A 20,734-nucleotide genomic window follows, 5' to 3' on the forward strand; every position below is an offset into this window, starting at 1 on the left:
ATGTTCTGTTTTCACTGTAAAACATTTTAAAAAATCGGACATGTTGGCTGGATTCACAAGATGTTTATCTTTCATTTGCTGTATTGGACTTGTGATTTCATGAATTTATATTATATGATATTCCCTGTGGCGCTAGGCTAGGCTATGCTAGTCAGCGTTTCTGATGAGGAGGATCCCGGATCCGGGAGGGTGGGTCGGTAGAGGATAACAGTTTGGGTCTAGAGTGTCACGCCCTTTGAAGAGGGGGATGACCGAAGCAGCTTTCCAATCTTTAGGGATCTCGGACGATACGAAAGAGAGGTTGAACAGACTGGTAATTGGGGTTGCAACAATGGCGGCGGATAATTTTAAAAAGAGAGGGTCCACATTGTCTAGCCCAGGTGATTTGTACGGATCCAGATTTTTCAACTCTTTCAGAACATCTGCTATCTGGATTTGGGTGAAGGAGAAGCTGGGGGGGCTTGGGCAAGTAGCTGCGGGGGGTGCGTAGCTGTTGGCCGGGGTTGGGGTAGCCAGGAGGAAAGCACGGCCAGCCTTAGAGAAATGCTTATTGAAATTCTCGATTATCATGGATTTATCGGTGGTGACAGTGTTAACTATCCTCAGTGGAGTGGGCAGCTGGGAGCAGGTGTTCTTATTCTCTATGGACTTTACAGAGTCTCAAAAACTTTTGGAGTCAGAGCAACAGGATGCAAATTTCTTTTTGAAAAAGCTATCCTTTGCTTTCCTGATTGACTGCGTGTATTGGTTCCTGACTTCCCTGAAAAGTTGCATATCGCGAGGACTATTCAATGCTAGTGCAGTCCGCCACAGGATGTTTTTGTGCTGGTCGAGGGCAGTCAGTTCTGGAGTGAACCAAGGGCTATATCTGTTCTTAGTTCTACATTTTTTGAAAGGGGCATGCTTATTTAAGATGGCAAGGAAATTACTTTTAAAGAGCGACCAGGCATTCTCGACTGACGGGATGAGGTCAATAACCTTCCAGAATACCCGGGCCAGGTTGATTAGAAAGGCCTGCTTGCAGAAGTGTTTTAGGGAGCATTTGACAGTGATTAGGGGTGGTCTTTTGATCGCGGACCCATAGCGGATGTAAGCAATTAGCCAGTGATCGCTGAGATCCTGATTGAAATCAGCAGAGGTCTATTTGGAGGGCAAGTTGGTCAGGATAATATCTATGAGGGTGCCCATGTTTACGGATTTAGGTGGGGGGTTCCTTGACAATTTGTGTGAGATTGAGGACATCTATCTTAGATTGTAGGACTGCCGGGGTGTTAAGCATATCCCAGTTTAGGTCACCTAACAGAGCAAACTCTGAAGATAGATGGGGGGCCATCATTTTACATATGGTGTCTAGGGCACAGCTGGGAGCTGAGGGGGGTCTATAACAGGCGGCAACAGTGAGAGACTTATTTCTGGAGAGATTATTTATTTAAATTAGAAGCTCGAACTGTTTGTAGATTGCAAATCCTCCTCATTTGGCAGTTCTATCTTGACGGAAAATGTTTTAGTTGGGGATGGAAATCTCAGAATTTTTGGTGGCCTTCCTAAGCCAGGATTCAGACACGGCAAGGACATCAGGGTTGGCGGAGTGTGTTAAAGCAGTGAGTTAATTAAACAAACTTAGGGAGGAGGCTTCTGATGTTAACATGCATGAAACCAAGGCTTTTTTGGTTACAGAAGTCAACAAATGAGAGTGCCTGGGGACACGCTGGGCCTGGGTTAACCTCCACATCACCGATGAACAGAGGAGGAGTTGAATGAGGGTACAGCTGAAGGTTATCAAAACTGGTCGTCCAGTACGTTGGGGACAGAGAATAAAAGGAGCAGATTTCTGGGTGTTGTAGGATAGGTTCAGGGCATAATGTACAGACAGGGGTATGGTAGGGTTTGGGTACAGTGGAGGTAAACCCAGCCATTGAGTGATGATAAGAGCGGTTGCATCTCTGGACGCAGTAGTTATGCTGGGTGAGGTCACCGCATGTGTGGGAGTTGGGACAAAGAAAGGTATCTGAGGCATGTTGAGTGGAACTAGGGGCTCCGCAGTAAACTAAAACAATGACAACAATCCTAAACAACAGTATACAAGGCATATTGACATTTGAGAGAGACATAAAGCGAGGCATAAAGCAATCACAGGTGTTGATTGGGAGAGCTAGCTAAGACAACAATAGGTAAGACAACAACAGCTAATCAGCTAAGACAACAACAACAACAGGTAAAATGGCGATGACTGGGCAGAGAGGGTCAGTTAACTACACACAGGGCCTGAGTTCAAGGCTGGGGCCGACAGATAAACAAAAAATAAACAAAATGGAGTACCGTGATTAATGACCTGTCCATCAGGCATCAGCTATGTAGCCAAGTGATCATAGGATCCATTGAACAGCAATAGATGAAACAGGGAAGCCGCAGGGTAGTCGCTAGCAAGCGGGAGACACGGCGTTCAAAGTTAGCAGGCCGGAGCTAGTAGAAGCGTCTGCTCCGACGTCCGGCAAAGGTCGGTTAAGGGCACAACGGATGGAGTTATAATGGCAGACCAGTCGTTGTGGATCGGCGGAGCTCCGTGTCAACAAAGGGTCCAGGCTAGTTGGCGAAAGAGGTATTGTAACTGTAGTAATTTTATTTGCTAGCCGGGAATCACTCACTCACCTGAACACATATTACACAGGATCAGCAGAGCTAGCTAGAGAAACCTGTGTTTAGTCACTCACCTGAACATATTACACAGGATCAGCAGAGCTAGCTAGAGAAACCTGTGTTTAGTCACTCACCTGAACATATTACACAGGATCAGCAGAGCTAGCTAGAGAAACCTGTGTTTAGTCACTCACCTGAACACATTACACAGGATCAGCAGGGCTAGCTAGAGAATGTTTTCGCTGTAAAACATTTAAAAAATCGGACATGTTGGCTGGATTCACAAGATGTTTATCTTCTTCTGGCTGCAAGCCCGACGTCGGTACACTTATGACAACAGCCAGCTCAAGTGCAGGGCGCGAAATTCAAAATATATATTTTTTAAATATTTAACTTTCACACATGAACAAGTCCAATACAGCATATGAAAGGTACACATCTTGTGAATCCAGCCAACATGTCCGATTTTTTACAATAGCCAAAAACACAAGCAATTTCCCAGTAGCAAAAGTAAGCGATCGTAACAAACAAGCAAAAGATATATAATTTTTGACTAACCTTGATTTTCTTCCTCAGATGACAGTCCTATAACATCAGGTTATACATACACTTATGTTTTGTTCGAAAATGTGCATATTTAGAGCTGAAATCAATGGTTATACATTCTGCTAACTTAGCTACTTTTTCCCACAACGCCCAGATTTTTTTCGGACACTTTTTCTGACACACATATTCTGACCAAATAGCTATTCATAAACATAACTAAAACATACATGTTGTATAGGAAATGATAGATCCATTAGTTCTTAATGAAATCGCAGTGTTAGAATTCTAAAAATAACTTCATTACGATATGCAGCTTCGGTATAGCTAGAGTACCCAAACGTTGGGCGTCGGTGACTAGTTCACATGTACGACAGATATATGAAATAGCATCATAAAATGTTTCTTACTTTTGCTGATCTTTCATCAGAATGTTGGACAAGGTGTCCTTTGTCCAGAACAATCGTTGTTTGGATTTAGAACGGCAACTTTCCCTCTTGATTTAGCAAGCGCACTAGCCAAGTGGCACGGATCTATCCATCGTCAACAAAGTCAGAGAACGGAACACGGCAAAACTCCCGAAAAAAATTCAATAATCTGATTAAACTATATTGAAAAAACATACTTTACGATGATATGGTCACATGTATCAAATAAAATCAAAGCCGGAGATAGTAGTCGCCTATAACGGCAGCTAAACAGAAGGCAATCCCACTGTCCACCTCGCGCTCTCCAGAGTACCGGAAATGAGGGACACGTCATACAAAGAGCTTGTATTCCACTTCAGACCAAGATAAACACTAAATTTCTTCTCTCACAGCCTCTTGACATCCAGGGGAAGGTCTATGAAGTGCACATATACTCTTACGTATCATGCCCATTTATAGGCAGGAAGAAGAACTGAGCCTCGATTTCAGACTTTCCACTTCCTGGTCAGGAAGTTTGTGCCAAATTAGTTCTGTTTGACTCACAGATATAATTCAAACGGTTTTAGAAACTAGAGAGTGTTTTCTATCCAATAGTAATAATAATATGCATATTGTACGAGCAAGAATTGAGTACGAGGCCGTTTGAAATGGGCACCTTTATCCAAGTTACTCAATACTGCCCCTTCAGCCAGAAGAAGTTATCTTTCATATGCTGTATTGGACTTGTTAATGTGTGACAGTTAAATATTTCTAAAAAATATATTTTGAATTTCGCGCCCTGCACTTGAAGTGGCTGTTGTCATATTGTGCCCGGCTTCGGGCTTGCAGCCCAAAGAAGTTAAAGTGTTCATGATTTAATCCAAAAAACCAATCGAACAAAAACAACAAACAGAAGAACGAAAGCGAACAGTTCTGTCAGGCAAACAAAACAGCTAAACAGAAAAATAACTACCCACAAAAACCATGTGGAAAAAGCTACCTAAGTATGGTTCTCAATCAGAGACAATGATAGACAGCTGCCTCTGATTGAGAACCACACCCGGCCAAACACACAGAAATGCAAATCATAGAAAAAGGAACATAGAATGCCCACCCAAATCACACCCTGACCAAACCAAAATAGAGACAAAAAAAGCTCTCTACGGTCAGGGCGTAGTCCGCACCTTTGGGGGGGGGGGGGGGGGGTACCGCCCTGACCGTAGAGAGCTTTTTCCACATGGTTTTTGTGGGTAGTTATTTTTCTGTTTAGCTTTTTCTGTTTAGCTGTCTGACTCTGGAGGCTCCGGGCTGGAGGCCATCTCTGGAGGCTCCAGGCTGGAAGCCGTCTCTAAAGGCTCCGGGCTGGAGGCCGTCTCTGGAGGCTCCGGGCTGGAGGCCGTCTCTGGAGGCTCCGGGCTGGAGGCCTTCTTCGGAGGCTCCAGGCTGGAGGCCGTCTTTGGAGGCCCCCGTTGGAGGCTTCGTGCCATGTCTCACCCCTGGAGGCTTCTTGCCATGAATCATCACTGGAGGCTCCTTGCCATGGATCATCACTGGAGGCTTCGTGCCATGGATCATCACTGGAGGCTTCTTGCCATGGATCACCACTGCAGGCTTCTTGCCATGGATCATCACTGGAGGGTTCGTGCCATGGATCATCACTGGAGGCTTCCTGCCATGGATCACCACTGGAGGCTTCGTGCCATGGATCATCACTGGAGGCTTCGTGCCATGGATCACCACTGGAGGCTTCGTGCCATGGATCATCACTGGAGGCTTCTTGCCATGGATCACCACTGGAGGCTTCTTGCCATGGATCATCACTGGAGGCTTCGTGCCATGGATCACCACTGGAGGCTTTTTGCCATGGATCATCACTGGAGGCTTCTTGCCATGGATCATCACTGGAGTGGAGAGACACACAGGAGGCCTGGCTCTGGGACCAGGCACAGGACTCACCAGGTTGGAGAGACATGCAGGAGGGTTAGTTCTTAGCACAGGCACAGGACTCACCAGGCCGGGGAGACATGCAGGAGGCCTTGTCCTTGGCCGAGGCACCGGATACACTGGGCCGTGGAGGCGCACTGGAGGTCTCGAGCTAAGATTCTGCACAACCCGTCCTGGCTGGATGGTGACTTTGGCCCGGCACGTGCAGGGCGCAGGCACAGGACGCACTGGGCTGTGCAGACGCACTGGAGACACAGTGCGCAGAGCCGGCGCAGGATATCCTGGGCCGTAGAGACGTACTGGAGGTCTGGAGAGCAGGGCTTGCACAATCCTTCCTGGCTGGATGCTCACCCTAGCCCGGCAGATGCGGGGAGCTGAGATGTAGCGCACCGGGCTAAGAACGCGTACTTGGAGACACCGTGCGCTCCACCGCATAACACGGTGCCTGACCAGTACGACGCCCGCCACAGTAAGCGTGGGGAGTTGGCTCAGGTCTCCAACCTGACTCAGCCACACTCCCCGTGTGCCCCACCAAAAAGTTTTTGGGGCTGCCTCTCGGGCTTCCTTGCCAGCCGTGTTCCCTCATAACGCCGGTTCCCTTTTCCTGCTGCCTCCGCTCTCCTGGCTGCCTCCACCTGTCCCCATGGGAGGCGATCCCTTCCAGCCAGGATCTCCTCCAATGTGTAGGATCCTTTGCGTCCAGGATGTCCTCCCATGTCCAGTCCTCTCTTCCACGCTGCTTGGTCCTTTGGTGGTGGGTAGTTCTGTCAAGGTCATCGTTGCATGAAGGAAGAGTGGACCAAGGTGCAGCTTTTAAAGTGTTCATGATTTAATCCAAAACAAAAACAACAAACAGGAGAACGAAAGCGAACAGTTCTGTCAGGCAAACAAAACAGCTAAACAGAAAAATAACTACCCACAAAAACCATGTGGGAAAAAGCTACCTAAGTATGGTTCTCAATCAGAGACAGCGAAAGACAGTTGCCTCTGATTGAGAACCACACCCGGCCAAACACACAGAAATACAAATCATAGAAAAAGGAACATAGAATGCCCACCCAAATCACACCCTGACCAAACCAAAATAGAGACAAAAAAAGCTCTCTACGGTCAGGGCGTGACAACTATAAAGGTAACAAACGGTGCCCACAAACTGTTAGTGCCTATATAAAGCTGTCCCAACAGCAGAGCTGCACCACCTCAACACCTCAACAGCAAAAAAGAGATCGTTCTTAACTCAATGATTTCTTATTTTGTTTTACATTGTTTGCAAACTGATATGTGACAGGTATTAATGTCAAAATAACATGGAAAACAGGCAACATAAAGATTTATACAGAACCAGTCAAAAGTTTGGACACACATACTAATTTAACTTATTTTGGCTGGGGGGCAGTATTGAGTAGCTTGGATGAATAAGGTGCCCAGATGTGCCCAGAGTAAACTGCCTGCTACTCAGTCCCAGTTGCTAATATATGCATATATGCATATTAGTATATTTTGATAGACAACACTCTGAAGTTTCTAAAAATGTTTGAATGATGTCTGTGAGTATAACAGAACTCATATGGCAGACAAAAACCTGAGAAAAAATACAACCAGGAAGTGGGAAATCTGAGGTTGGTCGTTTTTCAACTCATTTCCTATTGAAGATACAGTGGGATATTGGTCATGTTGCACTTCCTAAGGCTTCCACTAGATGTCAACAGTCTTTAGAACCTTGTTTGTTGCTTCTACTGTGAAGTGGGGCCGAATGAGAGGGGAAGGAGTCAGGTTTCTGGCAGAGAGCCACGAGCTGGCCACGCTCGTTCACGTGAGAGCGAGCTCTGTTCCATTGCATTTCTACAGACAAAGGAGTTCTCCGAATGGAACATTATTGAAGATTTATGATAAAAACATCCTAAAGATTGATTCTATACATCGTTTGACATGTTTCTACGGACTGTAACGGAACTTTTTGACATTTCGTCAGCAACTAGTGAACGCGCTTTGTGGTTTTGGATTTGTTTACCAAACGCGCTAACAAAAGAAGCTATTTGGACATAAATGATGGACATTATCGAACAAAACAAACATTTATTGTGAAACTGGGATTCCCGGGACTGCATTCTGATGAAGATCATCAAAGGTAAGTGAATTTTTACAAGGTTATTTCTGACTTCTGATGACTGCACAATATGGCGGATATCTTTTTGGCTTGTTTGGTCTCTGAGCGCCGTACTCAGATTATTGCATGGTATGCTTTTTCAGTAAAGCTTTTTTGAAATCTGACACAGCGGTTGCAATAAGGAGAAGTGGATCTAAAATTCCATGTATAACACTTGTATCTTTGATCAACGTTTATTATGAGTATATCTGTATATTGATGTGGCTCTGCAAAATCACCGGATGTTTTTGGAACTACTGAACATAATGATAGTCCCACTAAGCGCAAACCAGATGAGATTGCGTATCCCTGCAGAATGCTGTGATAGCCATGCTGTGTTTTTTTTTACCGTTATTTAACTAGGCAAGTCAGTTAAGAACAAATTCTTATTTTCAATGACAGCCTAGTAACAATGGGTTAACTGCCTTGTTCAGGGGCAGAAGAACAGATTTGTAGCTTGGGGATTCACACCTGCAACCTTCCGGTTACTAGTCCATCACTCTAACCACTAGGCTACCCTGCCTAACTGTGCAATAATATAAAAATATATCACTGACAGTGTCACCAACAAAGAACCCCCACACCATCACACCTCCTCCTCCATGCTACATGGTGGGAACCATACATGCGGAGATCAATTTGAGTCAATTGGAGGTGTACCTGTGGATGTATTTCAAGGCCTACCTCCAAACTCAGTGCCTCTTTGCTTAACATCATGGGAAAATCTAAAGAAATCAGCCAAGACCTCAGAAAAAAAATTGTCGAACTCCACAAGTCTGGTTCATCCTTGGGAGCAATTTCCAAGGTACCACGTTCATTTGTACAAACAATAGTACGCAAATATAAACACCATGGGACCACGCAGCCGTCATACCGCTCAGGAAGGAGACGCGTTCTGTCTCCTAGAGATGAATGTACTTTGGTGCAAAAAGTGCAAATCAATCCCAGAACAACAGCAAAGGGCCTTGTGAAGATGCTCGAGGAACCAGGTACAAAAGTATCTATATCCATAGTAAAACGAGTCCTATATCGACATAACCTGAAAGGCCACTCAGCAAGGAAGAAGTCACTGCTCCAACACTGCCATAAAAAAACCAGTCTACGGTTTGCAACTGCACATGGAGAAAAGTCCGTTGGTCTGATGAAACAAAAATAGAACTGTTTGGCCATAATGACCATCGTTATGTTTGGAGGAAAAAAGGGGAAGCTTTCAAGCCTTCACACAATAACAGTCTACACACAATAACCTATAATGACAAAGCAATAACAGGTTTTAGAAATGTATTGCAAAAATATTACAAATGTATAACTGAAATATAACATTTACATAAGTATTCAGACCCTTTACTCAGTACTTTGTTTAAGCACCTTTGGCAGTGATTACAGCCTCAAGTCTTATTGGGTATGCCTCTTCAAGTTTGGCATTCCTGTATTTGGAGAGTGACTGTATAGTGGTTAGTACTGTGGGTTGTGGCTGCAGAAACCACGGTTCACAGTAAATGGTAAAAAGGCTCCTTTTCAATGCTTAAAACGTACTACTGTAACTGCATAATTAAATCTAAGGCATTAGCTGATCTGGCTGAAATCAACAAATGCATGAATGGAAAGAGTAGAGCTGTAGACAAAAGGTTTGCCACAAAACTAAACCAAATGAATCGGCATGTCTCATACATTTATGTTCCTTTTCACGGTTGAACAACAATAGAAAAAGCAGAGAACTTTGCTACAATGATCAAAGGTCTTCCACAGTAAACAGTTTTAATCAGTGACTCACTGGACCTTGTTAACATTAGAGATCAGCTCTGTGACAACGATATTCAATGAAACATAGATGAAAGGAAAAGCATGAGTAAAATGTCATTTAAGTGCAGCTACATGAGGATATAACCTACATACAAATAGGCTACACATAATGTGGGCTACGAAAGACCTATGAAGTGTTACATCACCATCTAGTGGTCATGTAGCTACATCCACTAAGTAGAAACACTATGAGTGAATAATTGTTGTAAAACCAAAGCAACGATGCAACATATTCTAAATGAAAGGGTTCTTCCAGTTTGAATCAGACAGAAAGTTTGGGCAAAACTTGTTGCTGCTCACACAAATCCCTATCAGGCAGTATTGAGTCCTGGGTTAGGCCTGACTAGTTGCTTTATGTCCCATTTGTTTGTTATTTTGTAAATATTACTTTTGGCGCTTATTCACTCTTCACTTTTGATAATAAAAGTCCTCACCAGAAAAACGTACCATCCTTGTCTGACTTCTCACTGCAACATCAACACAACAGCATTTCTCAAAGTTGTACATTGTTTTTCCCCAGCCAGTTCAGCTAATGCCACAGATTTAATCACACAGTTACAGTCGTACGTTTTAAGCATTGAAAAGGACCCTTTTTACCATGACATGCTGTAAACCATGGTTTCTGCAGCCACAACGCACGGTACTAACCACTATACAGTCACGGCGGGCTACCAGGGCTTGAATGGAGAGGCTAACCATGCTGGCACTTGTTAGCTACCTCACTCAAAAGGAGAACTTTTGCTGTGACGTGGAGAATATCAATTGCGTAATCCTCGCATCCTCTCGCCTCGCCTCCTTCTCAAAACAAATTAGATGATCATGAGAGGATCTACAGAAAAGATTGGGAGACACTCCCCAAATACAGGAGTGCCAAACTTGTAGAGTCATACCCAAGAAGACTTGAGGCTGTAATCACTGCCAAAGGTGCTTAAACAAAGTACTGAGTAAAGGGTCTGAATACTTATGTAAATGTTAGATTTCAGTTTTACATTTGTAATATTTTTGCAAAAATTTCTAAAACCTGTTTTTGCTTTGTCGTTATAGGTTATTGTGTGTAGACTGACGAGGGGAAAAAATATTTCAATCTATTTTGGAATAAGGCTGTAACAACAAGTCAAGGGGTCTGAATACTTTCCGAAGGCCCTATATACATATATATATATATATACACTGCTCAAAAAAATAAAGGGAACACTAAAATAACACATCCTAGATCTGAATGAATGAACTATTCTTTTTAAACACTTTTTTCTTTACATAGTTGAATGTGCTGACAACAAAATCACACAAAAATTATCAATGGAAATCAAATTTATCAACCCATGGAGGTCTGGATTTGGAGTCACACTCAAAATTAAAGTGGAAAACCACACTACAGGCTGATCCAACTTTGATGTAATGTCCTTAAAACAAGTCAAAATGAGGCTCAGTAGTGTGTGTGGCCTCCACGTGCCTGTATGACCTCCCTACAACGCCTGGGCATGCTCCTGATGAGGTGGCGGATGGTCTACTGAGGGATCTCCTCCCAGACCTGGACTAAAGCATCCGCCAACTCCTGGACAGTCTGTGGTGCAACGTGGCATTGGTGGATGGAACGAGACATGATATCCCAGATGTGCTCAATTGGATTCAGGTCTGGGGAACGGGCGGGTCAGTCCATAGCATCAATGCCTTCCTCTTGCAGGAACTGCTGACACACTCCAGCCACATGAGGTCTAGCATTGTCTTGCATTAGGAGGAACCCAGGGCCAACCGCACCAGCATATGGTCTCACAAGGGCTCTGAGGATCTCATCTCGGTACCTAATGGCAGTCAGGCTACCTCTGGCGAGCCCATGGAGGGCTGAGCGGCCCCCCAAAGAAATGCCACCCCACACCATGACTGACCCACCGCCAAACCGGTCATGCTGGAGGATGTTGCAGGCAGCAGAACGTTCTCCACGGCGTCTCCAGACTCTGTCACGTCTGTCACATGTGCTCAGTGTGAACCTGCTTTCATCTGTGAAGAGCACAGGGCGCCAGTGGCGAATTTGCCAATCTTGGTGTTCTCTGGCAAATGCCAAACGTCCTGCACGGTGTTGGGCTGTAAGCACAACCCCCACCTGTGGAAGTCGGGCCCTCATACCACCCTCATGGAGTCTGTTTCTGACCGTTTGAGCAGACACATGCACATTTGTGGCCTGCTGGAGGTCATTTTGCAGGGCTCTGGCAGTGCTCCCCTGCTCAAAGGCGGAGGTAGCGGTCCTGCTGCTGGGTTTTTGCCCTCCTACGGCCTCCTCCACATCTCCTGATGTACTGGCCTGTCTCCTGGTAGCGCCTCCATGCTCTGGACACTACGCTGACAGACAGAGCAAACCTTCTTGCCACAGCTCGCATTGATGTGCCATCCTGGATGAGCTGCACTACCTGAGCCACTTGTGTGGGTTGTAGACTCCGTCTCATGCTACCACTAGAGTGAAAGCACCGCCAGCATTCAAAAGTGACCAAAACATCAGCCAGGAAGCATAGGAACTGAGAAGTGGTCTGTGGTCACCACCTGCAGAACCACTCCTTTATTGGGGGTGTCTCGCTAATTGCCTATAATTTCCACCTGTTGTCTATTCCATTTGCACAACAGCATGTGAAATTTATTGTTAATCAGTGTTGCTTCCTAAGTGGACAGTTTGATTTCACAGAAGTGTGATTGACTTGGAGTTACATTGTGTTGTTTAAGTGTTCCCTTTATTTTTTTGAGCAGTGTATATAGTTGAAGTCGGAAGTTTAAATACACCTTAGCCAAATATATTTAAACGCAGTTTTTCACAATTCCTGACATTTAATCCTACTAAAGAATTCCCTGTCTTAGGTCAGTAAGGATCATCACTTTATTTTAAGAATGTGAAATGTCAAAATAATACTAGAAATAATAATTTATTTCAGCTTTAATTTCTTTCATCACATTCCCAGTGGGTCAGAAGTTTACATACACTCAGTTAGTATTTGGTAGCATTGCCTTTAAATTGTTGAACTTCGGTCAAACGTTTCGGGTAGCCATCCACAAGCTTCCCACAATAAATTGGGTGAATTTTGGCCCATTCGTCCTGACAGAGCTGGTGTAACTGAGTCAGGTTTGTAGGCCTCCTTGCTCGCACACGCTTTTTTCAGTTCTGCCCACAAATTTTCTATGGGATTGAGGTCAGAGATTTGTGATGGCCACTCCAATACCTTGACTTTGTTGTACTTAACCTGTCTAGCCCAGGCGTTCCGCTAGCGGAACTCCTCCCACATTCCACTGAAAAGGCAGAGAGCGAAATTCAAAAAATATTTTTTTGAAATATTTAACTTTCACACATTAACAAGTCCAATACAGCAAATGAAAGATACACATCTTGTGAATCCAGTCAACATGTCCGATTTTTAAAATGTTTTACAGCGAAAACAGCACGTATATTTATGTTAGCTCACCACCAAATACAAAGAAGGACAGACATTTTTCACAGCACAGGAAGCATGCACAAAGCCAACCTAACTAACCAAGAACCAACCAAACTAACCAACAAACAACTTCATCAGATGACAGTCTTATAACATGTTATACAATAAATCTATGTTTTGTTCGAAAAATGTGCATATTTGAGGTATAAATCAGTTTTACATTGCAGCTACCATCACAGCTACCGTCAAAAATAGCACCGAAGCAGCCAGAGCAATTATAGAGACCAATGTGGAATAACTAAATACTCATCATAAAACGTTTCTGAAAAATACACAGCGTACAGCAAATGAAAGACACAGATCTTGTGAATCCAGACAATATTTCAGATTTTCTAAGTGTTTTACAGCGAAAACACAATATAGCGTTATATTAGCTTAGCACAATAGCAAACATTACAACAGCATTGATTCAAGCCAAACATAGCAATAACGTATAAACCACCAAATATATAAATTTTTTCACTAACCTTCTCAGAATTCTTCAGATGACAGTCCTATAACATCATATTACACAATACATATAGAGTTTGTTCGAAAATGTGCATATTTAGCGGCACAAATCGTGCTTATACAATGATAATAGTGTCCATAACGTCAAGCAATCTGTCCGGCGCCATCTTGGAACGGCACCTATTCTTATCGAAAACTATTCATAAACTTGACTAAAAAAATACAGGTTGGACAGCAATTGAAAGACAAATTAGTTCTTAATGCAATCGCTGGGTTAAATTTTTAAAATTAACGTAACTGCGCAATACACCGTGCGATAAAGCAAGGCTACACTGCAAGTAATGGAGTCTTATGCATTTGAATTTTTTCAACAGAACAATGAATTATCAGCATAAAGACTGCTTACTATTAGCTGAGCTTCCATCAGAATCTTGGGCAAGGTGTCCTTTCTCCAGAACAATCGTCTTTTGGCTGAAAGATGTCCTCTTGTCCTGTCGAATTAGCCGCTAACGTTAGCCACCCACTGGAGAGGTGCCCAACTAGTGGAAGCGCATGGCAAAGAAATCCCAGAAAATCGCAATAAACTGCTATAAACTGCTATAAGTCGGTTTAAATTAACTACCTTATGATGTCTTTAACACCTATAACGAATAAAAACATGACCGGAGATATAGAACTACTAAAACGAAAGCGTTTGCAGGACGCCATTGTGATGTCTTCATGCGTCAAGCGCACTGTTGAAAAGGACGGTCCTTCCGCTCCAGGGTCTATATATAGGGCCCAGATTGCGCAATCCACTCCATTCAAAATCTCCCCGCTTACTGACATCTAGAGGAAGACGTATGCAGTGCATGTACCCTCATAGCTTGCATGGGGACTTATAAACTGATCTCAGAACAGGGACTTCGATTTCTGAAATCTCACTCCCTGACAGGAAAAGTGCTGCAGAATGAGTTCTGTTTCACTCAGAGAAATAATTCAAACGGTTTTAGAAACTAGAGAGTGTTTTCTATCCAATAGTAATAATAATATTTTCCCCCAGAGTGTAAAGCCATTTTGCCACAACTTTGGAAGTATGCTGGGGTCAAAGTCCATTTGGAAGACCAATTTGTGACCAAGCTTTAACTTTCTGACTGATGTCTTGAGATGTTGCTTCAATATATCCACATAATTTTCCTACCTCATGATGCCATCTATTTTGTGAAGTGCACCAGTCCCTCCTGCAGCAAAACACCCCCACAACATGATGATGCCACCCCCGTGCTTCATGGTTGGGATGGTGTTCTTCGGCTTGCAAGCTTCCCCCTTTTTCCTCCAAACATAACGATGGTCATTATGGCCAAACAGTTCTATTTTTGTTTCATCAGACCAGAGGACTTTTCTCCATGTGCAGTTGCAAACCGTAGACTGGGTTTTTAAAGTTTTGGAGCAGTGGCTTCTTCCTTGCTGAGCGGCCTTTCAGGTTATGTCGATATAGGACTCGTTATACTGTGGATATAGATGCTTTTGTACCTGGTTCCTCCAGCATCTTCACAAGGTCCTTTGCTGTTGTTCTGGGATTGATTTGCACTTTTTGCACCAAAGTACATTCATCTCTAGGAGACAGAACATGTCTCCTTCCTGAGCGGTATGACGGCTGCGTGGTCCCATGGTGTTTATATTTGCCTACTATTGTTTGCACAGATGAACGTGGTACCTTGGAATTTGCTCCCAAGGATGAACCAGACTTGTGGAGATCTACAATTGTTTTTCTGAGGTCTTGGCTGTAAATTTCTTTTGATTTTCCCATGATGTCCACTGAGTTTGGAGGTAGGCCTTGAAATAGATCCACAGGTACACCTCCAATTGACTCAAATTGATCTCCGCATGTATGGTTCCCACCGTGAAGCATGGAGGAGGAGGTGTGATGGTGTGGGGGTTCTTTGTTGGTGACACTCTCAGTGATTTATTTTGATATTAAGGCACAGTTAGGCAGGGTAGCCTAGTGGTTAGAGTGATGGACTAGTAACCAGAAGGTTGCAAGTTTGAATCCCCAAGCTACAAATCTGTTGTTCTGCCCCTGAACAAGGCAGTTAACCCATTGTTCCTAGGCTGTCATTGAAAATAAGAGTTGGTTCTTAACTGACTTGCCTAGTTAAATGACGGTAAAATAAAAAAAATCAGCATGGCTATCACAGCATTCTGCAGGGATAAGCCATCTCATCTGGTTTGCGCTTAGTGGGACTATCATTTGTTTTTCAACAGGACAATGACCCAATACACTTCCAGGCTGTGTAAGAGTTATTTGACCAAGAAGTAGAGTGATGGAGTGCTGCATCAGATGACCTGGCCTCCACAATCACCCGACCTCAACCCAATTGAGATGGATTGGGATGAGTTGGACCGCAGAGTGGAGGAAAAGACTAATGGAAAAGCATTCCAGGTGAAGCTTGTTGAGAGAATGCCAAGAGTGTGCAAAGCTGTCATCAAGGCAAAGAGTGGCTACATTGAGAAGTATAAGATATTTCTTGATTTTGGTTACTACATGATTCCATGTGTTATTTCATAGCTTTGATGTCTTCACTATTATTCTACAGTGTAGAAAACAGTAAAAATAAAGAAAAACCCTTAAATGAGTAGGTGTGTCCAAACTTTTGACTGGTTCTGTATAAATCTTTATGTTGCCTGTTTTGCATGTTATTTTGACATTAATACGTGTCACATATCAGTTTGCAAACAATGTAAAACAAAAGAAGAAATCATTGAGTTAAGAACGGTCTCTTTTTTGCTTTCTTGAGTAAGACAGCTCCAAAATGCAGGTGTTTCAGCCTAGCTCAGTGCTTTCTGTGGTGTTGAGGTGGTGCAGCTCTGCTGTTGGGACAGCTTTATATAGGCCCTAATAGATTGTGGGCACCGTTTGTCACCTTTATAGTGTTATTAATGTATTGTTTAGTGTTGTGTTGTTGTGTAGTGGATTTGCTGGCATGCATCTAAAACATTTTGTGGGAGTTTCCCCCACCAAGATTTACATGCTTAAACCTCCACTGTTCAAAATACTCTACACTGGCGAGTCTCTCTATAACTAGCCAACTCTGGTATTTAGCCAGCTTGTCCACGTCAGTGCAGCAGCATGCTTGACTAGGCCAATATCTCCCCTCACACACATGCCCTGGTAGTTCGCTGTGATGATACAGTGGATAGTAATCTGTGCTGTGAACACGTCCCACTGCCAGGTTGGTTAGCCCATCATCGCGTCTCTACACTTTAAAAGCCCTGGTAGCTCTCCATGATCGTGTAGTGGTCAGTACTCTGCGTTGTGTCTGCAGTAACCCTGGTTTGAATCCGTGTCACGGTTTTGCGCTACAAAATGTAATGGCAAAATGACCGTATTTTGAACGAGTTAAAACTTAAAACTTCCTTTGTAAGCCAAGAGAACTCTGCCCTTTTCCTCCAGCTCATGGTAGAATTAGATGAATCGATTAATCTGCTAGTTAGTCATTCGAGGGTGTCAGTATTCGATTCCAATATTAGGAAAAATATATATTAGGAAAAACAAGTTATATTTTATTTTGATGTACAGAGATATGAGTTAAATAAATAAGATTCTGTTTCGATTCAAAACATTAGGAACACATTCCGCCCCCAGCTGTGCCATGGACACCATATGTGAATTGATTTCCCCCCATCTATTGTCAGAGCTCGTACTATTAGGTGACCTAAACTGGGACATGCTTAACACCCCGGCCGTCCTACAATCTAAGATAGATGCCCTCAATCTCACACAAATTATCAATGAACCTACCAGGTACAACCCCAAATCCGTAAACACGGGCACTCTCAAAGATATCATCCTAACCAACCTGCCATCCAAATACACCTCTGCTGTCTTCAACCAGGATCTCAGCGATCACTGCCTCATTGTCTGCGTCCGTAATGGGTCTGCGGTCAAATGACCACCCATCATCACTGTCAAACGCTCCCTAAAACACTTCAGCGAGCAGGCCTTTCTAATCGACTTGGCTCGGGTATCCTGGAAGGATATTGACCTCATTCCGTCAGTAGAGGATGCCTGGTTGCTCTTTAAAAGTGCTTTCCTCACCATCTTAAATAAGCATACCCCATTCAAAAAATGTAGAACCAGGAACAGATATAGCCCGTGGTTCACTCCAGACCTGACTGCCCTTGACCAGCACAAAAACATCCTGTGGGGTACTGCATTAGCATCGAATAGCCCCCGTGATATGCAACTTTTCAGGGAAGTTAGGAACTAATATACACAGGCAGTTAGGAAAGCAAAGGCTAGCTTTTTCAAATAGAAATTTACATCCTGCAGCACAAACTCCAAAAAGTTCTGGGACATTGTCCGTCATAAGGAATGGACCAAGGCGCAGCGTGCGTAGAGTTCCACATATTTTAATAAATAGAAACTCACCAAACAAGCATAAACGAAACGACCCCAACAAATCAGCCGGGCTAGACAATGTGGACCCTCTCTTTCTAAAATTATCCGCCACAAATGTAGCAACCCCTATTACTAGCCTGTTCAACCTCTCTTTTGTATCGTCTGAGATCCCCAAAGATTGGAAAGCTGCCGCGGTCATCCCCCTCTTCAAAGGGTGTGACACTCTAGACCCAAACTGTTACAGACCTATATCTATCCTACCCTGCCTTTCTAAGGTCTTCGAAAGCCAACCTCTACTTCATCACCCTCCCGGATCCGGGATCCTCCTCATCAAAAAAGCTGACTAGCATAGCCTAGCCTAACGGGACAGGGATATCATATAATATAATTTTCATGAAATCACAAGTCCAATACAGCAAATGAAAGATAAACATCTCGTGAATCCAGCCATCATTTCCGATTTTTAAAATGTTTTACAGCGAAAACACAATATGTATTTCTATTAGCTAACCACAATAGCCAAACACACAACCGCATATTTTCACCATGTTTCCACCGCATAGGTAGCTTTCACAAAACTGACAAAATAGAGATAAAATGAATCACTAACCTTGAACAACTTCATCAGATGACAGTCTTATAACATGTTATAAGAAAATGTGCATATTTGAGGTATAAATCATAGTTTTACATTGCAGCCACCATCAAAAATAGCACCAAAGCAGCCAGAATAATTACAGAGAGCAACGTGAAATATATAAATACTCATCATAAAACATTTATGAAAAATACATGGTGTACAGCAAATTAAAGATAAACATCTTGTGAATCCAGCCAATATTTCCGATTTTTTAAGTGTTTTACAGCGAAAACACAATATAGAATTATATTAGCTTACCACAATAGCCAAACACACAAATGCATTTATTCACCGCAAAGGTAGCTTTCGCAAAAACCAGCAATAGATAAAAAATTAATCACTAACCTTTGGACAACTTCATCAGATGACAGTCTTATAACATCATGTTATACAATACATTTATGTTTTGTTCAAAAATGTGCATATTTAGAGCTGCAAATCGTAGTTATTCATTGTGAATACGTAGCAACATTTCCCCAGAATGTCCGGAGATATTTTGGACACTCACCTAATCTGACCAAAGAACTCATCATAAACTTTACATAAAAATACTTGTTGTATGGCAAATGAAAGATACACTGGTTCCTAATGCAACCGCTGTGTTAGATTTTTTTAAATAACTTTACCACAACATACAGCTTGGGTTATTGTGAGACAGCACTCACCAACACGGCGGAGAATAGGCATCAACATATTACACAGAAATACGAAATAACATCATAAATGTTTTCTTACTTTTGCTGAGCTTCCATCAGAATGTTGTACAAAGAGTTCTATTTCCAGAATAAATCGTTGTTTGGTTTTAGAATGTCCATTTCTTCTGTCGAATTAGCAACCTTGGCTAGCATTGTGGCGCGAACATTCCCATCCTCTCTTGGCGCAAAGAACGGAAAATTCCAAAAGTCCCAATAAACGTTGAATAAACTGATAAAACTCGGTTGAAAAAACCTACTTTATGATGTTTTTCTCATATGTATCAAATAAAATCAGAGCCGGAGATATTTGCCGTGTATACCGAACGCTTTTCAGAAGACAATGTCGAGCTCCCCCGCGCGCCGTCGAAGACAAAGAAAATACCGGACCTGTCACTCCAAAAGCTCTTATTCGGCCTCAGATCAAGCTAGACACCCCATTCAACCTTCCACTGCCTGTTGACATCTAGTGGAAGGCGAATGAAGTGCATACATATCGATAAATAAAAGCCAGTTGAATAGGCAGGCCCTGAAACAGAGCCTCGTTTTCAGATTTTTCACTTCCTGTATGGAAGTTTGCTGCGAAATGAGTTCTGTTTTACTCACAGATATAATTCAAACAGTTTTAGAAACTTCAGAGTGTTTTCTATCCAATAGTAATAATAATATGCATATTGTATGATCTAAAACAGAGTACGAGGCCGTTTAATTTGGGCACGATTTTTTCCAAAGTGAAAACAGCGCCCCCCTATTGACAAGATTAAGCATCAGCTGTCAGAGCAGCTTACCAATCACTGTACCTGTACACAGCCCATCTGTAAATAGCACACCCAACTACCTCATCCCCATACTGTCATTTTTTTTGCTCTTTTGCACCCCAGTACCTCTGCTTGCACATCATCATCTGCACATCTTTAACTCCAGCATTTAATTTCCAAATTTTCGCCACTATGGCCTATTAACCTTACTACGTTTGCACACACTGTACATAGATTTTTCTATTGTGTTATTGACTGTACATGTGTTTATCACATGTGTAACTCTATGTTGTTGTTTTTGTCGCACTGCTTTGCTTTACCCTTGGCCAGGTCGCAGTTGTAAATGAGAACACAAGGTGTCTACAAGGTGTCAAAAGCGTTCCATAGGGTTGCTGGCTAATGTTGACTCCAATGCTTCCCACAGTTGTGTCAAGATGGCTCAATGTCGTTTGGATGGTGGACCATTCTTGACACACACGGGAAGCTGTTGAGCATGAAAAACCCAGCAGTGTTGCAATTCTTGACACATACCGGTGCGCCTGGCACCTACTACCATACCCTGTTCAAAGGCACTTAAATCTTTTGTCTTGCCCATTCACCCTCTGAATGGCACACGTACAAAATCCATGTCTTAATTGTCTCAAGGCTTAAAAATCCTTCTTTAGCCTGTCTCCGCTTCATCTACACTGATTGAAGTGGATGTAACAAGTGACATCAATATGGGATCAGCTTTCACCTGGATTCACCTGGTAAGTCTGTGTCACGGAAAGAGCAGGTGTTCTTAATGTTTTGTGCACTCAGTGTATTTGTTACTTTTCACACCCGCAATAGATAATATACAGTGCATTCGGAAAGTATTC

General features: G+C 43.0%; 1 protein-coding gene across 1 annotated transcript in view; it reads right to left on the bottom strand.

Annotated features, from left to right (window-relative positions):
* Window positions 1-2,423: 2,423 nt before the first annotated feature.
* LOC139543070 (aerolysin-like protein) overlaps window positions 2,424-20,734 on the bottom strand; it is a 103,780-nt gene continuing 85,469 nt past the window's right edge. The window contains exon 2 of the transcript XR_011668596.1: window positions 2,424-2,831. The gene's annotated coding sequence lies outside the window, so the exon portion shown is untranslated. The remainder of the gene's footprint in view (window positions 2,832-20,734) is intronic.

Source organism: Salvelinus alpinus, chromosome 17 (assembly GCF_045679555.1).
Source record: "Salvelinus alpinus chromosome 17, SLU_Salpinus.1, whole genome shotgun sequence".
NCBI classification, from domain to species: Eukaryota; Metazoa; Chordata; class Actinopteri; order Salmoniformes; family Salmonidae; genus Salvelinus; species Salvelinus alpinus.